Source organism: Perca fluviatilis, chromosome 14, assembly GCF_010015445.1.
Source record: "Perca fluviatilis chromosome 14, GENO_Pfluv_1.0, whole genome shotgun sequence".
Classification (NCBI taxonomy): Eukaryota; Metazoa; Chordata; class Actinopteri; order Perciformes; family Percidae; genus Perca; species Perca fluviatilis.
The window spans coordinates 13,751,268-13,773,610 of NC_053125.1; the positions used below are offsets into that span (position 1 = coordinate 13,751,268).

General features: G+C 41.6%; 1 protein-coding gene and 1 long non-coding RNA gene across 39 annotated transcripts in view; one reads left to right on the forward strand and one right to left on the reverse strand.

Moving 5' to 3' along the window:
• The window catches only part of LOC120573258 (receptor-type tyrosine-protein phosphatase delta), a 363,765-nt gene that overhangs the window by 120,444 nt on the left and 220,978 nt on the right, over positions 1–22,343 (reverse strand). For 5 of the 38 annotated variants that reach the window (XM_039822896.1, XM_039822891.1, XM_039822901.1 and 2 more), the window contains exon 1: positions 8,996–9,441. The exons of 26 other annotated variants lie outside the window; for them this stretch is intronic. The gene's annotated coding sequence lies outside the window, so the exon portion shown is untranslated. Of the gene's footprint in view, positions 1–8,995; positions 9,443–22,343 lie in introns of those variants that run through there. 7 more of the 38 variants (XM_039822892.1, XM_039822895.1, XM_039822862.1 and 4 more) reach the window with 3 other exon arrangements.
• The window catches only part of LOC120573266, a 254,868-nt gene that overhangs the window by 109,791 nt on the left and 122,734 nt on the right, over positions 1–22,343 (forward strand). The window lies entirely within an intron of this gene.

Sequence of the window (22,343 nt, forward strand, 5' to 3'; positions counted from 1 at the left end):
GGAAAATCCCCTTGCAGTATTAAAACCTTGAGGTGTGACCGCCAGAATCAACAGCTAATTTGCCATCCGTCCACACATTTTCTTTGGTGCATTTTAGCTTTCTTTCTGAGTTAATACTTTTGAAATAAAACCTGCTGTAATTGACGCCTTTTTTCCTTGTCTAGACTTGAGGCAAGCCATCAAATATAGACAACACTAAAAGCTACTAAGCCATTTCAGTCAATCTAAATCTCTGTTTCAACTACAGTCATGGAGGTATTCAGGGTTTCCCCCAGAAAAGTTACCTCGCCTGGGGGCCAGTCCCAGACTGATGGCTGCATTAATGTAGAGCCCAATAGTTTCTGTGATAACAGAATCATGGGCGGAATTGCAAAATTGAGAATTTAAAAAAGCTATAAGACAGATTTCATAGGGCTCTACATTAAGTCAATGCTAAAAGCTAACTGGAGGTTTAAATATGACTATGTCTAAGTTTCACACTGAGCAGCCCCACTGTAACTAGTTTAAAAAACGTCTTAAAAATACATTCAAATTCTTTCCCCCAGTGGCTTAAGCCTGGTGGGGGGCAACTTAGGCCCGTAGGGCCACCAGGCTTGCAATACACTGGGGGAAACCCTGGTATCTGGAGGGATTTTTCTCCTGAGTTGCCTTCAAACCATTCATTTAACAAGTTACTTTATAGATAGCATATAAGTCCATAGAAAAATGTGTCTTATGTTCACCCACCTTTCCCTTGTTTTTGCCTTGTCTCTATTTTCTACTCTCCAAAACCTTTCATTTATCCATATCTCAACTTCTTGTCCTGCTAATCATGTGTATATCAATGTGTGTGCCCATGCCTTTCTCTCTCATCCCCTCATCTAATTCCACCACCTCTCTTCGCCAAATCCTACCAGCACTGTAGACACACATGCCCAAGATGCTGTCATCACATCTTAAACCAAACCTCCTATTAGCCTTTGCTGCCTAGGGACCTGATCTCAGGCTTATTTGTTGCCTTACATCATGTAACCCAAGTAGCATGTCGTGTTAAACTTTCACAGATTGGAGGAAAAAAAGAGAAGGCCATAGCCAAGCATTCCAATCCCCACGTACAAACTCTCCCTTTCTCACTGTCAAACACACACACACATGGTGTCCAGTTACAGCGATGCTAAAACTCTCCTGGAATGTTTCTTTAGGGTAGATCGACAGGAGAACACATGCAAGGACAAGGTAGGGGTAGGTGGTGGATTAAGTGTGGCAGCTTGGGTTGCGCTGCCCTACACCTGACCATGGACTTTTCTAGAACAGCATGAGGAATGTAGTGGAAAATCTTTTTTATTAGAGGTCACGGATATTCTAGTTAACTTCACCCTGTAGGTTTTGGGGATTTCATGGATCCTTCTCATTGGGCCAATGAATGGAAAGGCATAATGTGGTTGTGACTGTGGTGTGACAGTATGCCACAGCCAGTTTCTCTTGCTGTAACTCCCCATGACTTGATGACTTGATATGCCACTTTCTTCGTCGCGTAGCCTATTTCCTGCCTGTGCAAATACCAACATTAAATTATCATGATGTGGATCTGCATTACATGTGGAGTCATAATAACTTGGTGACTTCATGGGGTTTGGTATGTGTAGCTTATTTATGCCATCTATCACTTTGAGCTATTTGTGGAATCTTGAGCCATTCTGCATGACGTTCATTTAAGAGTAACCCAAGTCTGCTAAACAGCTCTGGCTAAAACTGCCTTTCTATGTTTAACTGTTGCCATCTCATCTCCCAGTAGATTTGCATTTACACAGGTCCAAATATAGTTAATTGCCAAATGGGGCTGTAAAAGTTAGTGGATACTGATACCTTATTTGCTGATTTTGTGACTGGCACCAGACCAGTATGCTTTTCTAATCTCTGGATGCTCAACTGAATGAGTAGGACTGTTATGAAATGCATGTTTCAAAAACTACCATAGCAATCCCTGGTACCTTTTTAAAATTTAAACGCTGGTATTATTCTATAAATATATAGGTGGGGCAAGTGCGCCATAGTTTTCTAGCCTGACTAAATATAAACAAAGCCTGTCTGCGCAGTGTTATTTGTAACAGTGTGATGCAACTCTCCGAAACCCCTCTGAAATAGTTCCTAAAATATACATGAAAAGGGAACGGAAAGATACACCCGTTGTTCTGTCGGCTGTTTGAAGACGTGAACGCAACCTTCATCTGTCATCCCTAAAATATCACAACGAGGAAAGAAATAAAGGAAGGAAGGAAGGTGGGGAAAAACACTGAATGGAAAAGACAAAGAAGACTTGCTTTGGATTGAGTTGTCAGCATTGCTAGCACCACTGAAACACATCTGTATGAGCAACATTCCTATTCTAGTATGAGAAAGAAATGACAAAATACCTAAAGGTTTCCTTTCAGGTCTTGGCAGGTTTGAAATAGGCAGGACAAGGAAACGCTGCGACTCACATTAATGTCTAATACTTGCTCATTTCTTTTCCCACACAGAGCTCTGTATCTCCCGGCTACCATTTGCTTTGCAAAATGCATGCATGAAATTCTTGAGACCAGCCTCCCCACGAGAGTCTAAATAATAGATTACCAACACAGCATCCAGCCTGCGCTATAACTTCAGACCCAACTGTCTGGCCTCATTAGCGAGGGAAGTGTAAAAGATAGCCAGCTGCTAGCCCAGGTGACGGCGCTCAGCTCTGGCCTTTGGCAGTACTAGCCCACCCTAAAGAGAATATATGGCGTCTTGCTCTGTGCAATTCATCTTGTAATCCGCCTTAAAGCTGTTAAGCTTCCGTTGATGGCAAACAAATGGAGACCAATGGCAGAAAGATGGAGACATGACATGGGGGTGAATGTTTCAGTGCACAGCACAGGGAGGGAAGGAAATAACCAAAATGTGGTAGATTCATCTAAGAGGAATGATGAGGGAAAGGCGGTTGGTTTGGGCCGTCTGGTCAGAACCAGAGGTGACCTAAGCCATTTTCATCCACTGATTGTCCCCCTTTCTCCCTCCTTCTGCCCCTCCCTCCATTTTTTTTCACTCTCTCCTCTGTTGCTCTATCTCTCTCGCCCTCTCTCTCCATGTTCGCTTCCAAATGGCAGTCATTATACCGGACATGAAAAGTCATTTTAGTTCCGCCTGGCTTCTTCAAAGCAGCTAGCTATAATTGCAGATTGAGTAGAAGGAGAATGCTGGGGTTACACAGAATTTAAACATTGACTCCTAACCTTGCAGTGATGCAGGAATGTGAATTTCAAAAAAGCATACATGAGGAACAATATAGAAGAAATATTTACACAGTGTTTATGTTAATCAGTCCTAATTCCCTGCCTTTTTCTGTACAATGTTTCTCACTTTGCTTGTGAGATATCCATACATGTTTAAACATGTGGGTTCCAGACTCTGTGAGCAGATTGGAGGCACGAGATCCCATTACAACACGTGTCACATCAAGAATTATGGCACGAATTGGGGAAACACTTCCAAATTATGAAAATTCCATCCATTATTAAATGCATTCCTCATTCGTGAAATTGCTATGTGGCAATGTCACTGCACATTTAATGGAATTTTCTCCTCTTTGCCAATTCCATTGGGAGTCTGGGAAATGCAAATGGCCCACAAATACAAATCTCAATCACAACTGTTCTTAAGCTTAATTTAAGATAAATGTTAGGTCTTACTTTAGGTTTACCTTATGCAAATACATTTATGCAGAGCTGTTGCAGCAACAAACATGTTTTGTCTATCCTGTAAAAAAAAAGTAACATATATATATATATACACACACATACACACACACACATATATATATATATATATATATATATATATATATATGTATATATATATATATATATATATGTATGTATGTATGTATGTATGTATGTATGTATGTATGTGTGTGTGTGTGTGTGTGTGTGTGTGTGTGTGTGTGTGTGTGTGTGTGTATATATATATATATGTATATATATATATATATATATATATATATATATATATATATATATATATATATATATATATATATATATATATGTATATATATATATATATATATATATATATGTATATGTGTGTGTGTATATGTATACACACGTGTGTGTGTGTGTGTGTGTGTGTGTGTGTGTGTGTGTGTCTGTGTGTGTGTGTGTGTGTGTATATGTTACTTTTTCACAGTTTACGAGGTAGCCACCAGCCTGAGCTGAAAACCCCTCCCTTGCACTTATCTCCTGCACCCTTCTATTTGGCACAGCAGGTAGCGTAATTGTTCTTGGAAAGAGCCTATCAACAAAAGGCTCCATTTTTGACTTCTTGTCGCAGAGACCTTTATCATAACACCCCATTTTTGCCTGGCACCAGGCTCTAACCGCAGCGAGCCTCTGAACAAAAGTGTTTCAGCTAAGTCATTGCCTTTTGATGGAGGATGGGGGGTGAGTGAGGAGGGAGGTGGATAAATGGATAAATGGAGAATATAGACTGAAAAATATGTCTTCTGTAGGAGACCCTCCCCGCCATTCCTTCGCCCCCCCAACCCATGAAACACAACCCCTACTAGCTCTCTTGCGAGCAGAAACAAATTCGAAAACTGTCATACTTTAATTGAAATTCCATCACTTGTGTGGCTGCTATTGTGGAATAATTTGATAAAGCTGTGTGACATGAATGCACAGAGCCGACCGCCACTTCCATTTCTTCCTCCAGCTTTTATTTCCTCATTCCGCCGGTTATTCAAATGAACCTCAGTGGATTCTGCTCTCAGTCTTTCCAAAAAAAAAATTAAGATAAGAGAAAATGAGACAATGGGAAAGGAATAAAAAGAAATAATGTTTTGGGTTGCAACACAACCAGAATGAAGTCTTACAAAAGTATCACCAAGCTACCTTTTTATGCCCCATCACTTTCATTCTTGCAATATTCTCTTTCACTTGCTCTTTAGTTTTCTTCTAATTAGCTTTAACTCTCTCAAAGTGCTAATAGTGACTGTTGATTGATGGTGGGTGATCCAAAATGGAGGTCTAGGGCAGAATTCCAATCCTCTGCCAGTGCCACTGACCCCGATCCAAATCCATACCAGCATACTCCCCTCCCCTCTATGCCTTCACAACTGGCTACAGGCGTTTGGCATCCATCATATCTTCTGAAACCCAATCTGCAAGCAAAGGACAGCTGCGGCGGAAAAGCAGTCCTCCCTTTTTCTGACACATCGTTACTCCCCCTGTACCCAAAGCCTCTAGGCGAAGCATTCTAACTGCGTTGTACCCAACACTAAGTTGAACCATGTTAAAAAGAGACACTGCGCTTTCTGTGTTAGAATACTTGCAAGTACATTTCACTGAGGAAGATACATGTAGCAAAATCAGGATGAAAGGACAGGGAAGGCAGGGGACTTTGTTACTTTGTTTTGATTAGACTCATCCGAGACCGTGAGAAAGAAAGAATATGAGCAAGGGACCGAGCGAGAAAACAAGTGTAACACAAAGAATAAGAGTAAACGGGAAAGAACAAGCTCAGCTATAGCCCTGTGCTCCTTCCACTGCCAAATAATATTTGCGCCTCAGCTTTCTGCCCTGACAGCGTGATGGACAGTAGAGGTGATTTTGCCTGGGCGTGGAAATAGGCTTCTTATTATTCCAACCCAGTGGCAACTCGAATATCAATAAAAAAAAACTGCGAGCGTTCCCCTATGTGTAAAACCAATGCCCCGTAGCGGTGGTTTTTATCAAGCAACCCACCCTTGACGCTAGTTATGCAGTACTAGAGGTTACGGGAGGAAATGCTTGCCAAGTAAATAAGTGAGTGAAGCGATTGAATAGAGGGGAAAAACACAGCGGGACCGGGGCCAAAGTGAACCAAGGGTAAAGCCATGATCACTTCATTATGCTGGAGTGCAGCTCAGTGTTGTGCGAAATCAAACTGCTTTCTCATTTGTCACAATGCATCAAGCTGGCCTCTGTGAAGTGGGTTTGCAGTCGGCTGGAGGCCCCTGATGCACAGGCGCACACATCCGTTGATCAACATGAGGAAACTAAAGTGCTAGATGTACAAAATGCACCCACGCATGTACATACAAACATGTAGTGTGTGCAGCACACATACCAACACTGCTACGACGCATGGGCACGCACCTTGCTACCCTTTTTTTTTTATTTTATTTTTTTTCATCCAACATGACCTCTACCAATCAAACTTCCCTTGCATCCGCCAACCACCCACCCTGCCAGCTAGCCAGCCGGCCAGCCTGCCAGTCAGTGGGCAGTTGTTAAGGGCTGTTGCTGGCGCAAAATAAACTAGAATACACCCACTGGATTACAGAGGGCAGGCAGTGAGGGGGGTGATTGCTAACAGACCTATTGGCACTGCATCTCCTTCAGCTCCAACACCACGGCGCCTGATAATTGTGGCCTCTATGTTTACGTATCCATTTTTGCAATGTAAGTGTTGATTTCTCATTCCACACTCGTAATAGGGTCCCTGGCCTTGGGATTCCTGAAGTAGTGCTCTCACACACACACACACACACACACACAGGCATAGGCACACACGTAAACACAAAGTTTTTTTTCTCGCTCTTTTTGTCTGCACTTGAAAATAAACCAGTGCGTCAGAGCTACTTGGCTGTGCGAAGACAATGGGACTGAGAGGTGCAGGCACACTTGTTTGTAAGAGGGCTTGGCTTTGTGCCGAAGAAGGACTCGGATAAGGAAATGTTGAAAGTTCCCGTAGTCCTTCAAGATGCCTCTGTTACATTAAACGCACTGCTGTCAATGAGCTTATATCTATGAGCTTAACTTTTAACCCACATATGTGCTGTAGCGCTGGTAAAAACACTTAGCCAGGTAAGTGTACATTTGAGAAGTAATACATGTAAAAAGGACATCTGAAAGACATTGTTGACTTCGCTCCAACGTTCAGTCTTGAAAATACCCCTTTGTCCCCTCTAGACACTGTCAAAAATGTGGGATATGATTTCAGAATGTGCTTCAGGCACAAAAGCTGGAGAAAAAAATAGATCGGCAGGCACACAAAAATGGCCCAACTCCCTTATAGGCACTTTGTAAACCCTTATATCATTTTTCAATTTAATGGCTTGCATGCCATGAACTGTTTGTATCCTTCACACACACACACACACACACACACACACACACACACACACACACACACACACACACACACACACACACACACACTGGTGCAGGCTTGACTTATTTCTCCTTTAATTTCCTTTGCACTATAATGTGGAATTATCTTTTCACATTTTACATCAACATTTTTTCAACAAAAAGCTATGTTATTTCGGAGGAATTAAGTGAAGGAGGAGGGTTTGAGAGAAGATGGCCGCGTCAGTGCCGCTTTTCCATGACTGAGACACTTTGCTCCCTTCAGTGACTTTGGATAGCAGCATTTTAAGCGGGCACCACCTTATCCATTTTGTCTCGTCTTTTGAGCGCTGCTGTCACAACAGCAAAATTGGAAATCGAACGTGTGGTGACAGCGTTAATTGTGCTGTGTCAAAATTGGGCAAGTGCTAATTGTTTGAGCTTGGAACTGTAAAACATGCAAGACAGTGGAGGTGCTGGGAAGTGCTCTGCTAGAGTGCTTATTGGCTATAAACTGGGAATTGACACACATGCTCATGTGCATGCTTTAACACACACACACATACTTGAACACCTCACACTCTAGCCTACACTACCTTTAATCACTGCCTTTTCATTTGACTCAGACAGCAATATATTACAAAGCATATGGTCAGGCAGCCTTTTTTAGGCCTTTTGTTTTACACCATAATGCCTCCTAATGTGTAGCCTATTGCAGATTACAAATTCATAATTTTTCAACCATCTGATGGATACATGAACCAGTTATTTTGTGAGCTTTGGAAACCACTATGCCTATTTATGTTCAAATAGTTTTCTACATAGTGCCTAAAATCCCGTCTTCCTGACTTGTAGCCTCTCTACTGCATTCCCCTCACTGATTGATGAGAATAGTATAGAGTCCCCTAGTGGCCCAACTGGCACACTGAGCACAGGTGGTGTGCACACAGCTCGGAAATAAAGGTTCACTTTCACCTGATTGACAGACTTGCGTGACTGACTGACTGACTGACTCTCTGCCTGCCTCACTGATATTCTTGCTGCTTTTGGAAACGTGAGCTCTTTAAAAAGCAAAGTCAACTTTAAACCCCCGCGAAAATAAAATGTCTTCTAAAAATAAGACTGATAAGACGAGAGACCTCTGGAGAGTTGCAGGAATGCACTTTGAAAATTCTTCACAATCAATCTAGTCGCTGAAAAGGCTTCCACAACTCTAAAAGAGTCCACTAAATGAACTGTAGGCTATATGAACATGACAGCGAGCTTAGAATAACATGTTTAAGCTGGCGGGGTTTGTTTTTATTTGAGAAAACAAAAAAAAACATTAAGCGAAACAAATCAACTGTAACCTACTCAAAACGCAATATTAAAGCAATGGAATATATGCATTACGATGTGTGGGGATGATTTATTGAACAGATTTTGACATTAGTCGCCTCTCCAAACCTCAACACAAAACGCACACACCCTGACAGAAATATTCCACCTGCACATTCACCGATGTAGATTATGTGCAGACACATTTTCAAAATAGGTTAATAAACGATAATGCTATTTAATGCCGTTCGTGGCGTTTTACATAATGTAATGTGGCTCGGAAAGCGCTGCTGCATTCAAGGTTGCGCGCATTCATAATAATAAACTCTGTCTAAAACAATTACTGACACATAAATAAAACGGCTGTATCCCTCAACACGTCAGCCAGCATATAGCCTGCATATGCATATATGCATTAGGAGAATAAAGCTAGTAAAAATAGGTATAACTACAGCTCATATGTTTGAACCAACTTCATGATACGCACACCTGAAATCACTGCGGCAGCAAATTCAGTTCCGACTGTCTGTTACAACCTCAAAACTCCCAGGCTCGTCCAACAAGCTTACCTTATCACCATTGTGCGGTCAGTTTGAAACTCAGTCTCTCCTTTTTTTCTGTACAAAGAGAAGTCGAGAGTTTTTTTTTTTTTTTTTTTACATCCAGTAATGACAGTCTAGTCCTGGGGAAATAAAAATAACGTGGAGGAAAGAAATCCGTCCTCAGGTTCTCCTTCTTCTCTTCCCCCGTTTTGTTCGCTCTTATTTGGTTTCTTTCCTCGAGTTGTCCGTCACCAGCGCATTAACGATCTTCGGCGCGATAGGGCAAAAAGAAAAACACGCACGTGGAGCGTGTATGTGATATATATTCTCTGGTTTGGGTCTGTCTATGTTGTGCTCGTTAGATCTTCATTGAGTTGAACGTGGCGAGACTGTGGTTGTTTGAAGAGTGCGATGTGGCTGGGACACACAGCCCCTCGCTCTCCCCTCTCTCTCTCTCTCTCTCTCTCTCTCTCCGTCAGTCAGTCTGTCTCTCTCTGTGCCGAGACCTGAGCACGGACTGAAACCTCAGGCTCAGGAAAATACAGGAATGAGAGAGAGAGGGGTGTGTGTATGTGTGCGCGCGAGCGTGTGCGTGTTTGTGTGTGTTTAGGAGGGCTGACGTCACTCAGCAAGGTCCCACTTTCCCAACTCTCCTGGATCACCCCCCCCACCACACACACACACACACAGACGCCACCCCCCGTCCTCTTCAGGAATGTGCATTTGGCTATTTTAGAGGTAGATTTTGTGTGTGTGTGTGTGTGTGTGTGTGTGTGTGTGTGTGTGTGTGTTTGGGTCTGACTGCATAATTATTTTTTGTTGGTAAACCATGAGAATATGAGTGCATGAGTAACACCATGTGTCTGTATATGTTAGTGATATGCTACAGCTACAGTGCATACGGAAAGTATTCACAGCGCTTCACTTTTTCAACATTTTGTTATGTTATAGCCTTATTCCAAAATGGATTAAATTAATTTTTTTCCTCAAAATTCTACACATAATACCACATAACAACAACTTAAAAAAAGTTTGAGATTTTTGCAAATTTATTAAAAATAAAAAAACAAAGAAATCACTTGTACATAAGTATTCAGAGCCTTTGCGATCAAGGTCAAAATTGAGCTCAGGTGCATTCTGTTTCCACTGATCATCCTTGAGATGTTTCTACAGCTTAACTGGAGTCCAACTGTGGTAAATTCAGTTGATTGGACATGATTTGGAAAGGCCCACACCTGTCTATATAAGGGCCCACAGTTAACAGTTCATGTCAGACCACAAAACAAGCATGAAGTCAAAGGAATTGTCTGTAGACCTCCGAGACAGGATTGTCTCAATGCACAGATCTGGGGAAGGGTACAGAAAAATTTCTGCTGCTTTAAAGGTCCCAATGAGCACAGTGGCCTCCATCATCCGTAAATGAAAGAAGTTTGGAACTACCAGGACTCTTCCTAGAGCTGGCCGTCCCTCTAAACTGAGTGATCGGGGGAGAAGGGCTTTAGTTAGGGAGGTGACCAATAACCCGATGGTCACTCTGACAGAGCTCCAGGGTTCCTCTGTGGAGAGAGGAGAACTTCCATGATGGACGACCATCGCTGCAGCACTCCACCAATCAGGCCTGTATGGTAGAGTGGTCAGACAGAAGCCACTCCTTAGTAAAAGGCACATGGCAGCCTGCCTGGAGTTTGCCAAAAGGCACCTGAGAGACTCTCGGACCATGAGAAACAAAAATCTCTGGTCTGATGAGACAAAGATTGAATTTTTTGGCGTGAATGCCAAGCGTTATGTTTGGAGGACACCAGGCACCGTTCATCACCTGGCCAATACCATCCCTACAGTGAAGCATGGTGGTGGCAGCATCATGCTGTGGGGATGGTTTTCAGCGGCAGGAACTGGGAGATTAGTCAGGATTGAGGGAAAGATGAATGCAGCAATGTACAGAGACATCTTGGAAGAAAACCTGCTCCAGAGCACTCTTGACATCAGACTGGGGCGACGGTTCATCTTTCAACAGGACAACTACCCTAAGCACACAGCCAAGATATCGAAGGAGTGGCTTCAGAACAACTCTGTAAATGTCCTAGAGTGGCCCAGCCAGAGCCCAGACTTGAATCCCATTGAACATCTCTGGAGGGATCTGAAAATTGCTGTGCACCAACGCTCCCCATCCAACTTGATGGAGCTCGAGACGTTCTGTAAAGATGAATGGGCGAAACTGGCCAAAGATGGGTGTGCCAAGCTTGTGGCTTCATATTCCAAAAGACTTGAGGCTTTAATTGCTGCCAAAGGTGCCACAACAAAGTATTGATTAAAGGCTGTGAATACTTGTGTACATACTATATTTTCGTTCTTTATTTCTAATAAATTTGCAAACATTTAAAAACATTTTTTTCATTTTGTCATTATTGGGTATTGTGTGTAGAATTTTGACGAAAAAAAGTAATTTAATCCATTTTGGAATAAGGCTGTAACATAATGAAATGTGGAAAAAGTGAAGCGCTGTGAATACTTTCCGTATGCACTGTACATTATCATGGAGGAGGACAGTAAACACAATACTGTATATTATGATCCAACCAACAGCATATCATTCCAAAATAATTAACAGGAAAAATGAATGGAAATGTGTAAGGAATGGCACACAAAATTGAGACAAAAATGGGAAGGAGTATATCAAAAACATTCAGAGTGCGTTTGTGTCACAGTCATTGGTGGGAAAAGTATTCAGATCCTTACTAAATACCAAGATTTAAACATTTACGAATGAAAACAAAATAAAACCTAAAACTCTGCGTTCAAATTGTACTAAGTAAGTAAACGTATAAAAGTATTATCTGCAAAATAATTAAAGTACAACGTGAAAGTGTGTACTCCTCATACAGGCAAAATGGCCTTTTGTCAAATTAACATTATTAGGTTATTTATTGTACTATTGAATGATTATTACTGATGCATTAACATGCAAGCAGCATCTACCTATTTTGATACTATCTGGTGCATTTCATTATTATAAAAAATATAGTTAAAAGTGCAATATTTCCCTCCGAGATGTAGTGGAGTATGAGTATAAAGTAGTACAATAAAATGAAAATACTTAAACTACCTCAGGATTGGCATTAAGTACAGTACTTGAGTAAATGTTTTTAGTTTATTTCTACCACTGGTCCTTGCAGGTAAGAGGTGAAGCCTGGCATTCATGGATGCTTTGTGGTTTGGATAATGTCAGTGCAAACTCCATAAAAATGCCATCATGTACAATATGGTCACTACAAACTCATCACTAAGAGCCACAAGCACACTACAGGGCCCTGTAGGGATATAACATTGATTTTCCTGTCAGACTGGGCTTGAATGTGTGTGCATTCATGTCATCTACCATTCTGTTTATTTGTATCAAAGGCACGGCTTCTGTATGAAGGAAAGCTGCCTTCACGTACTGCATTGTGTACAAGTACAGTCAAGGTGAGAAGTTAGCTTTATAACCCGTGTGTAATGATCACACATTTCATGTAATTATTCCAAGATGTCCACATCCACACACCCACATTACTGAATAGACATAATGGTGCACAACAATGCATAAAGGGACAGTATTGCTCCTGATAACACAGACAAGTGCATGGCCCTCTGATGTAAGGGTTACTGAAAAATAACAGCAATGTCTCGGGGAGACAGATGACTATGACCAATTGTGTTTTGAAAAAAAGTTGCTTTTGTGGCAGCAACCCAAACCTTCTGATGAACAGCCTAGCCCTGCAGACACCAACATCTAGCACCCAACAATAGTACTCCGATAGACAGACTACTGGAGTCAGCAGATCTGTTTTTTTACCTACACTCAGACATGTCATGTATCTGATTGAGTAACTGTGATGGTGATTTATACCTGCAAATTATACCAAGCTCCATTTTCTAAGGGCAGAATTTGATACAGCCTCCGCATGTGGATGTACAGGCCAAAATAAAGTGTGGGTTTTGTGACAATGAACAATAGAGAAACTTGATAAAATTACTGCTATGTGAACTATTGCCCTCAATTGCAGATGGCTATAAGAAACCAATGTGGGAGTGATAGCTAGTGTTGTCTAGAGGCAGAATATACTGTAGATCACAAATGTCAGATTATCTGACTCACTAAAGCAGTTGTTTGGAAAATATTCATATTTATCAGGAGTGTAGACTAAAGGTTGGGATGCTATGTTGGTTGTGAAGAAGATATTCAAGATTGATCAACCTCTGCTCTCTTTACCAAAATGATTTCAGTCCTTTAGCTTAGGCCTGCGGACATTCACCTTTGATGTGTGACTGTAGGGGGCTTTGTTTTTTCTTCTTCTTTCTTTAAATCCCCGTATTCATGATCTTTGAATATAATTGGAATGCTAGTTATTAGATTTACAATTCTGCTCTGCATCTAACCTTGTGCTTTCATATTGTTGGCACCATCTAAAGGAGTAATACAGCAGCACTTGTTGACAAATGGGGGCAAGGGTAGGATTTATCAAGAGTCTGCCATGCTGGGCCATCATGGCTGAACTTTGTCGCCCAACATGACGTGGTAGTCTATAATCCAAATGTCCTTCAGTATGAAGGATCCAAGACAAAAGAAACCTGAGTGCCAGGCTAAGATGCAGCATTACCACATCCTCCAAGTTTGCCTATTAATACTCTTGACAGTAGGAGGGCCATTTAACTCACTTGGCAAGTGTTTTCTTTGTGCTAGGACAATGGCCACACATTACCATTAAGTGAGCAAACAGTGTTTGATATACTTCCTCGGGCATGTTTACATACGTGTGTGTGGTCAGGCAAAGTGTAGCACTGATTGATATTTATTATGTAAATACAATGCAAATATAGCTGAAGATGCTAAAGGTTATACTGAATCAATATGCATTTGCTTTGGATGAATAATGTAAGCAAATCTTTTGATGTTTGTGTTTTTCTGTGTACCTGCCTACACAGTGAATCTACAGGGACTATTCTGATTTTACAAAACTAATAAGCATTGAATATTCTTATTTATTTTGAAATTCTGTTAAATTATCTTTCTTCTTCGTCTCACACTGAACAATGGTAGTGGGTTCCCCTACAGGCTGCCAAAGAATCATTTCAATGCAATATTCAATGATGCGTTTACTGTGAAATATCTTACTGAAATCTTGGCAACTGCTGGATAAATTGCCATTAAATGTTGTACAGACATTCATGGTCCCGAGAGGATGAATCCTAATAGCTTTAATGGAGCGCCACCAGCAGGTCAACATTTTTACCTTTTTTTTTTTTTTTTAAATATCTCAACATCAAACAAATACCTGCAGAATTAATGACCCCCATCAGCCTCAGGCTGTCCTTTGTGTTTACTGCTAATTAGCAAGTGGTAGCATGCTAAACCAAGACGGTGAACATGCCAAACATTATACTTGCTAAAAATCAACATGTTAACATTGACAGTATGAGTATCTTAGCATGCTCACATTAGCATTTAGCTCAAAGCGCTGCTGTCCCCAAGTACAGCCACAGCGAGCCACTGGCATTGCTCTTGACTCAGTCCTTGACAGCCCCTTTGTGTCACGCTGCTAGAGTTGGTGGTACCCAAATGATACATTTTCTCTTAGCACTGTCTTTAGTTGTGGTCTTGTGGACTATGGAAGTATAGTTACTATATAAAGCAAATCGATTTTTACATTTCATTTCAGGGTGGAGTGTGTCAGTGGGGATAGAACTACTTCTTGAAGTCATACTTTTCTCATATGTATCAGCTTAAAAATGTCTGGTTGAGAAACAGACGGGCAAAACAGGTATAAAATCAATTAAGGTCGTCTTTAAGTTCCAAGGAAAGAGGTTTGCTATTAGTCTGCAAAAAAGAGAGGTTTTCAGTGATGGTTGTCAGACAAAGTTACACTAAGGACTAGGCTCAGACTGGATTTTGTTGCTCAATAGGCTGAGGTCAGTTCCATTGTAACAAAATCCAATAACTACCATATCAGTTTAACACTAGGGCTGTTATTTTAGAATGTGTTTTTTTTTTTCTCCTCCATGGACAGCATTTCAATTCTGGATACATTGCATTTACTTCTGATCATGCAGCCTATTTATAATTCTGCATGCAAAACTGTCAATTTAATGTTAGGCAGACAGACGTGAAAATACAATATCGTTCACTGTCAATCTCCCTATAGCCTGAAGTGCAGGCCTTTTCACCCTTGACAAGTCGCTGGCGAATTACAAATGACTGTCAGTCAAGTCATTACTCCAGTTTCGGCGACCCAAAGACAACACCATGTATAATAGTGCGGAGAAGAGAAACAACTTGTCTGAATCAAAAACAAGGACTGTTGTTTTCAGCTCCTCACGCCCCAGAGTTGATGCATTTATAGTCCCCTCCTCCCACACAACTCTGATCAAGTAAACCAGTCATCGTAAAATTAATTTCCCCATCAAGCGAGGCTCACGCTCTTCGGGATAACAATCTGTTTTAAGCGGATAAATCTAATCCAATGTGTTGAGATTGACTTGTTTATGGCCGCTGCCCAAGCAGTCAAGAGAGGGAGAGGGCGGTGGGTGGTGAGAGGGGTGGGCTAAAAGCGACAAATGCCAAGGTGATATTACACACATCTCTAAGTCACAAAAAATGTAAACCAACACCCATCTGTAGTCCTTGGCCGAGACATCTAATACTTCTCTCCTTCTTAGAATCTGTCAGACATGATGGATGACTAAGCATACAGCCATGCTTTCATGAGCACTGATAGCCATAATTACGTACATGACAGGGAAGAAGTGGTTAATATATTGGTCTGATGTCTGACAGCTATATCCAGAGTCTTACACAATCAGTGAGAACATCAAAATAATTCACCTATAGCGACCTACACATAACTTGGAAACAATGACCGCTGTATAGCACTTTCCCCAGGGCAAAACGCTCTTTAACGCCTCCTGAAACCAGATTAATAAATTAAACCTAGTTATGTTTTCAAATTATCCCCCCAAGATAGTTTCCTGAAAAGTGAAAACTGTGCCAATTAATCACATAATAGGATAAAAACAGGTATGACCCTATAAAGAGTTTTTGTATCAGGCAGTACATTAAAGCCTCTGAAAACCTTCTCAATTATTAAGTATTTCTCTGTCACATTACATATTCACGTCTGTAAGCAGCAGTCGAAGGTAAAATGTGCAGAAAACATCTTTAAATATTATTTATTGAAAGTTTCGCAGAACTCCGCTAATCAGCTTCATCAGGACTTTGTGGGTGTAGCTTGATCGACAGTGCAGGCAACCTGAGCAAACAATCCCACAGCTGTCATCACATTTTGATTCCAATGTAGCTAACTTTGATAAGCGCACAGAAATATATGGCAACAAGATTTTATGTCAAATTTGGCAGAAAACGTGCTCATGGGAAAAAGCTGATTGAGAAAATAGGTTTTGGACCTGGAGAAGGCATTGTGGTAATACATTAGCTCTTACTGGTGGTGCTGCCAACAGTGTTACGTTAGATATTAACTATATTTGGAGCAGTTTACTGCAGCCTGGTGTCACAATACCTCAAGAGCTGACTGCACTTAATGTTAAATTCTGGCAAAGCTAACGTGTAGTCTAGTGTTGAAGGAGCTGACTGCAGGCGTATGTTACATGTTGGATAAAATTTGATTAGCTTTGAAATAGCTTTTGACTAGAGTACCCACCATGGCACCAGCTTGGCAAGGGAAGGCCACAGTAGTGAGACCACAGAAGCAAACATGACTACGCATACTGTGCTGTGTGAGGCAGCATCTACTGTATTCCTTGTGTACATCAGTGTTTATAATCCATAATTCAGTGTGCAACAATGCATAATATACTGTCTGCCACAGAGAAGGTCACACGCATATTGTCAATGAAAACACAATGGGCTGCACTCCTAAAGAGGGCAACTTGAACTCTTACATGACTCGAACTGCTCCGCCTGTCACGGGGCACGCTGTGACGAGAGGCCCGCGCTTACTCATCTGTTCTGGAACTGCTGAGTCATGAGTAGTCAATATCACCTTATTATGATGTCAAGCGAAATCAGATTTGCGAAGAGGCTTGTGGATGGGACCTCGGTTTGATTTAGTTTAGTGTTGGCATGGGGTGCAATGAGCTGAAAAGCAATTAGGTCCATTAAGAGATCAACTGGGATGGCACGAGCAGCCATGGTGTGCAGCAGCCTGCGCAGAGAGGCAAAGAGAGATAGAGGTAGCGAGGGAGAGGGGCTTAGACAGATTGAGTCAACTCCTGCCTGACAGAGTCCCTCTGTGGAACTCCGCTCAGGACACCTGTCCAGTGAAACCATGCAAATTTGTATCTGAATGTTTGTGTAGTTAGAGCGTGCATATGCAAATGGTTGTGTGTGTGTGTGTGTGTGTGTGTGGTCTGTGCTTAATGTGATAAGCGGCAATCGACTTGGCATTTATTCTGGGATTATGAAATGTAGATCCAGAATCGGGAGGAGTCAAGAAAGTGGTAGTGACCCCGTGGAAGTGGACAACAGGGGGGCGACAAAGGTCTTTCCGCAAACTGATCCCGACCCTGTTCACACTTCACTGCTTTTTATCAACCTGCATGAAGTCACGTTTGCAGCGGTGGAGGCCACTCGCTGTTAAGGGCGATGATATACATAAGTGGACAAATTGTAAGAAGCGCTTGCACAATTCTCAATATGCGGGGAAACATCCGTCACCATGGATACAGATAGATGCATTAGCCGCTCTGCTTTTGAGTCATATGGTGTGCTGTTTCTATGCAAATGCAAAACATCCCAAAAAAATGAACGTGTGCTTTACTGTACAGTATGTGTACACGTATAATAAGCTAGCACTGAAATGCGTAGTCGATCAATCAATTTGTTAAATGAATCGACAGCAATTTCAATCATCAACTAATTGTTTAAGTCAAAAAGGAAAACTGCTCTATCTCCAGCTTGTTAAATGTAAAAAATGACTTCTCCTTCATGCTTTAGGCTATATTGTTGTAAATTGAACATATTTGGGTTTTGGACTGTCTGACTACACGCGCAATTCTTACCTTATGTTATATGATCTGATAATTTTTTATTGATTATCATCTGTTTTTATTTTATTAACTAGTTCTCTCCTTTTTTCTTTTCTTTTGAAATTGCTCCAGCTTGCCTGAATTCACGTGCGTGTCTGAACAAAAATGCACTCTTCCTTTTTCAGTGTGTTGATTTTTTTCCCCCCATCTCCCTCCACTCCCCTTAATTGTCCTTTCATTTATTTAAACATTCCCTACTCTAAAAGCCTTTTACCTTCTCCTGCCATCATCTTTCTCTGCTGCTCATTTATCTGCCCGTTCTCCTTACTCTCTCTACAACCACTCTTTCTGCTCTCTACCTCTCTGACTTTCCTTCCCCAAACTAATAGTGACACATACCTCATCTCTGTCTGTGTCTTTCTGCCACTCCCTCTTTCTCTCCATCCCTTTCTTTGTCTCTCTCTTTCTCTTTCAGCGTGTGCGGGCTGGCATCGGGTATTTACGAGAAGCCTCTCACCATAGCCGATTGATCACAGCCATTGTTTGCACTGGGTCCTCCATTTTACAGTTCAGTGTTCATGAAAAGAACCTTTTTCCACTCCTATCTGTCACCCCCTCCACCCCAAAATATATCCTACCTCTCTCTCTCTCTCTCTCTCTCTCTCTCTCTCTCTCTCTCTCTCTCTCTCTCTCTCTCTCTCTCTCTGGCCAGTTATTCCCCCACTGACATTTTCACAAGTACACCTTCATCAATTTCACACCTCTGATGCCCTCCTATGCCAGTGGGGAGGAGGAAGTGAATTGATGGGTGAGTGCTGACAAAGCTAGCTTGAATTCGAAGCCAGGGAGTGACAAAGTTCTTCAAGTGTCGGACAGATAGGACATGGAGTGTCATCAATATATGTGCCTTCAAAGTCCACAAAGTAAACAACTGCATGATGTCAAACAATTGTTCCAGTTCAACTATGTCCAGTAGCATGTATGAAAAGTGCTTTTTCATGACGTTGACCACACTGGCACAATGTACAGTGCAAGCGTCTGCACCTTAGCTTACTGTTTGCTGCCCCCTGTAGTTTGCATCTTTCTCATTAAGTTCCTCCAAAGATGAGTCATGCATCTTGTGCTATAAATCCAATAACGCAGTAAAAACAGTTGTGATGGAAAAAGCCATCCAGAAGGTAAACATCCTCTGTGCTCGCTTCCTCCCTTTAGTCTTGGGAAATTAGGCCATTCTATCATCAGCAAACTGGTGCATTTATGAGCTCCTAAAGTAATTGGCGGTAGCGGCGAAATCTCAACTGAGGCAAAGGTAACACATTCACGTCAACAGAGCCTTAAGCTAAATGCGTCAATGAAATAACAGAGAGGAGATGGAAAAGGAGGAGGCGAGTGGAGCAAAAGAGAGAAGCAAGATGCCTCATTCACTGGCTCAGGGGTTTATGGGATTGCTCCCAGCTGTCACTCTGTGTAGTGAATCTGAAGCACCGTAATATCTTAATTGTTTCAAATTAAATGCTCGTAAAATGGCAAAGGAAATTAGTTTTTCTCTGGCTGATCCAAAGCAGCCCCTTGACTTACATCTGGGCTCGCTTTGAAATGAGAGGGGGTTTAAAAGGTGGAATGACTCCCTCATGAGATGGCTATGGATAGGCTGGTAGTCTTTATAGGTTGTGACCTACAAACCTATCACTGTGCATATGTGACTCATGTGTCTCAGAGCATCTCTTGCTCTTTTTCTTACTTTTCTTTGTCTCCTTATCACTTTCTCCTATCGTTATCTGCCCCCAGTCTTTCATTCTTTCTTTACATATGTGCACACGAGTTTATGTGTGTACTTATGTATGTTTATGTGCAGAATGTGTGCGTGCAAAGGCTTATCATAATAAACGGTCTAAATATCCTGTGGGGATTCACACATTTAGTCTCCCCCATGTCCCTCCGGCACTTGTGAGACTCAGCTCATTCCGCAGCACACATTCAAATCACTCAACCAGCTGAAGTGTCCTGAATGACATCAGCTTTGCTGTCTAACACACAGACAATATATACGTTCATGTATGCATGCACGCACACAAAAAAAGCACACACGCATGTTGGCATACATGCAAACATGTAAAGCCCTTCCCACCTCAGTCACCAAGAATAATTGGTGAAATATACTGCTACGTAGGCCTACTCGTAGCACATAGTATACAAGCAATTTACACACTACAATCTGTTCTGAATGGATATCAGAATTTCCCAATAGGTCCCGTTAACTTGACATCTTCCCTTCCAATTCTTGTACTCGAAATGAAGCTGCTAACAGGCAAATCCAGCAGACAATTATATGCCATTACATCTGCAAAGTGGTTTTGTGGTGGGAGCTGTAGGTGGTGGTGATGGTAGGGGCAGCGAAGTAGATTATCATAAAATGAAACGCAAACTGAAAAGGCCTGACACCTCTCCACTTGGAACCAGAGACTGATTGAAAAAAGAAGGAAATAATAAAAAGCCTAAGTGTCATTATTGCCTCACAATGCAGGGAGTATAGCTTCGATTCTCCTCAGCAGATGGTGATAGAAGTGTGCTGTGCTAAAAGTTAAACTGACAAGTGCTTGAAAAGTTTCTGACACTGCTGTCATTAATACTGCCATCTGCAGTTAGTAACATTTAGACTCTAGAGGAAAGCAGAGTGTCTACATTTAACAAGAGTTACAGTATATTGGGTGTCTTTGTGAACGTGTCTCCCAATGAGGTCCAGTTGTAATAATAATAATTTCTCTTGTATTTACTTTAGAAAAAGCTTTACAAACTGATCAAATAAAATTATAAAATTAGTATGAATTTGATTGAACATCTATGATTATTTGGCAAAATCAATTTTCTGATAAAAAAAAAAAAAAAAAAGCATTGGATCAAAAGCATTAGAACAGATACCAAATGATGGTTTATCTGTGTTTTAAGCCCCCAACATCACTACTAGGATTAGGCAATCACTATGGTTAGGGTTAGGGTGAAGGTTAAAGGTGCAGTAGGTAAGACTTCTAAAACTAACTTTGTCATATTTGCTGAAACTGACCCTATGTTCGAGTAGAACTACATGAAGCAGGTCATTTAAAAAGAAATCCGGCTCCTCTGGGACCACCTACAGACTGTAGTGCGATTTGCAAAAATCCACCGCTCCCTGTTCAGATGCTCCAATCAGGGGGGGGGTTACTAACTGAGTGTCAATCACTGCTCAGACACATGCATTTCATAGTGTCCTCCCCTCCCCCTTCCCCGCGCACGAGCTGCAGATAGGTTTCTTCTCCTTCCCCCCTCTTCACACGCGCTCTATCTTGCAAAGCTCTCCCATGTGGGGGGAGGGGCTTAGGAGACCGTTTGGGCTTTAGCGAAAAGGGGGGAGGGACGGAGAAGTTGTTGATGTTCAAATTTTTTGGCTAAGTCCTGGATCTTCACAATCCTACCTACAGCACCTTTAAGGTTAGGGTTAGGTGCCTTGAAGTCAACGATCGCAGCGCTGCCTTGAAGTCGATTAGGCAATGGTTATGGTTAGGGTTAAGGTTAGGTGCCTTCAAGTCAATGGTCGCAGCGCTGCCTGGAAGGAGACGTTGGGGGCTTAAAACACCATTGAGCTACCAAATGGAGGTTGAGGTGAGATTGTTTTGTCAATCTAACCAAATTCTAACACTAAGCCAAAGTTAAGTACATATTAGTCAAACTTGGCCTAGTGACTAGCTATCAGTTTTTTTTAATTCATTGGCAGAATTTAAAGCTGCACTTTTATATTAATAATGGATCATATGACTGTGTTTAATGTGAAAGCTATTGCTCATATTAACAAACCCACAGAGAATCATCACCCAACTCTGCTGTTCCTCTAAGCTATACATATTGTTTTTTCTCTTGCTTTCTCTTTGCTCAATGTTTTAGTTCTATGGCCTGCAAACTCCAGCATCAACCTAGCTTTACACTGTGCCCTGCCTGCTCAGCACTAAGTAATAGATAAAGTGAGCCAGTAGCTGGTGAACAATGTTGAACGTCTAGCATTAAGGCACAGTTTCTCAGGAGTTGGTGGAGACCAAAACGAAGCTAATAGGAGAGTAATACTGGATTTTCATTCATCAGGTGATTAAAACTTGACTCCATATAAAGGCTAATGTTGCTCCGTGTCTGCTGGTTGCTAAATAGGCAACTGTTTGCTAATATGTTCACGATTACAACTTAATGTGTCAGATGCTGGGTTTTTTCAGCTTGTTCTGCTGCCCCCAGTGGCCAGACAAATCAATAATTGCAGCTTTAAGAGACACAAAGCATAAATCTGACATTAGCAATGTTTTTGACCAGATCAGCTAAGCTAGTCTAAAAAAAATGC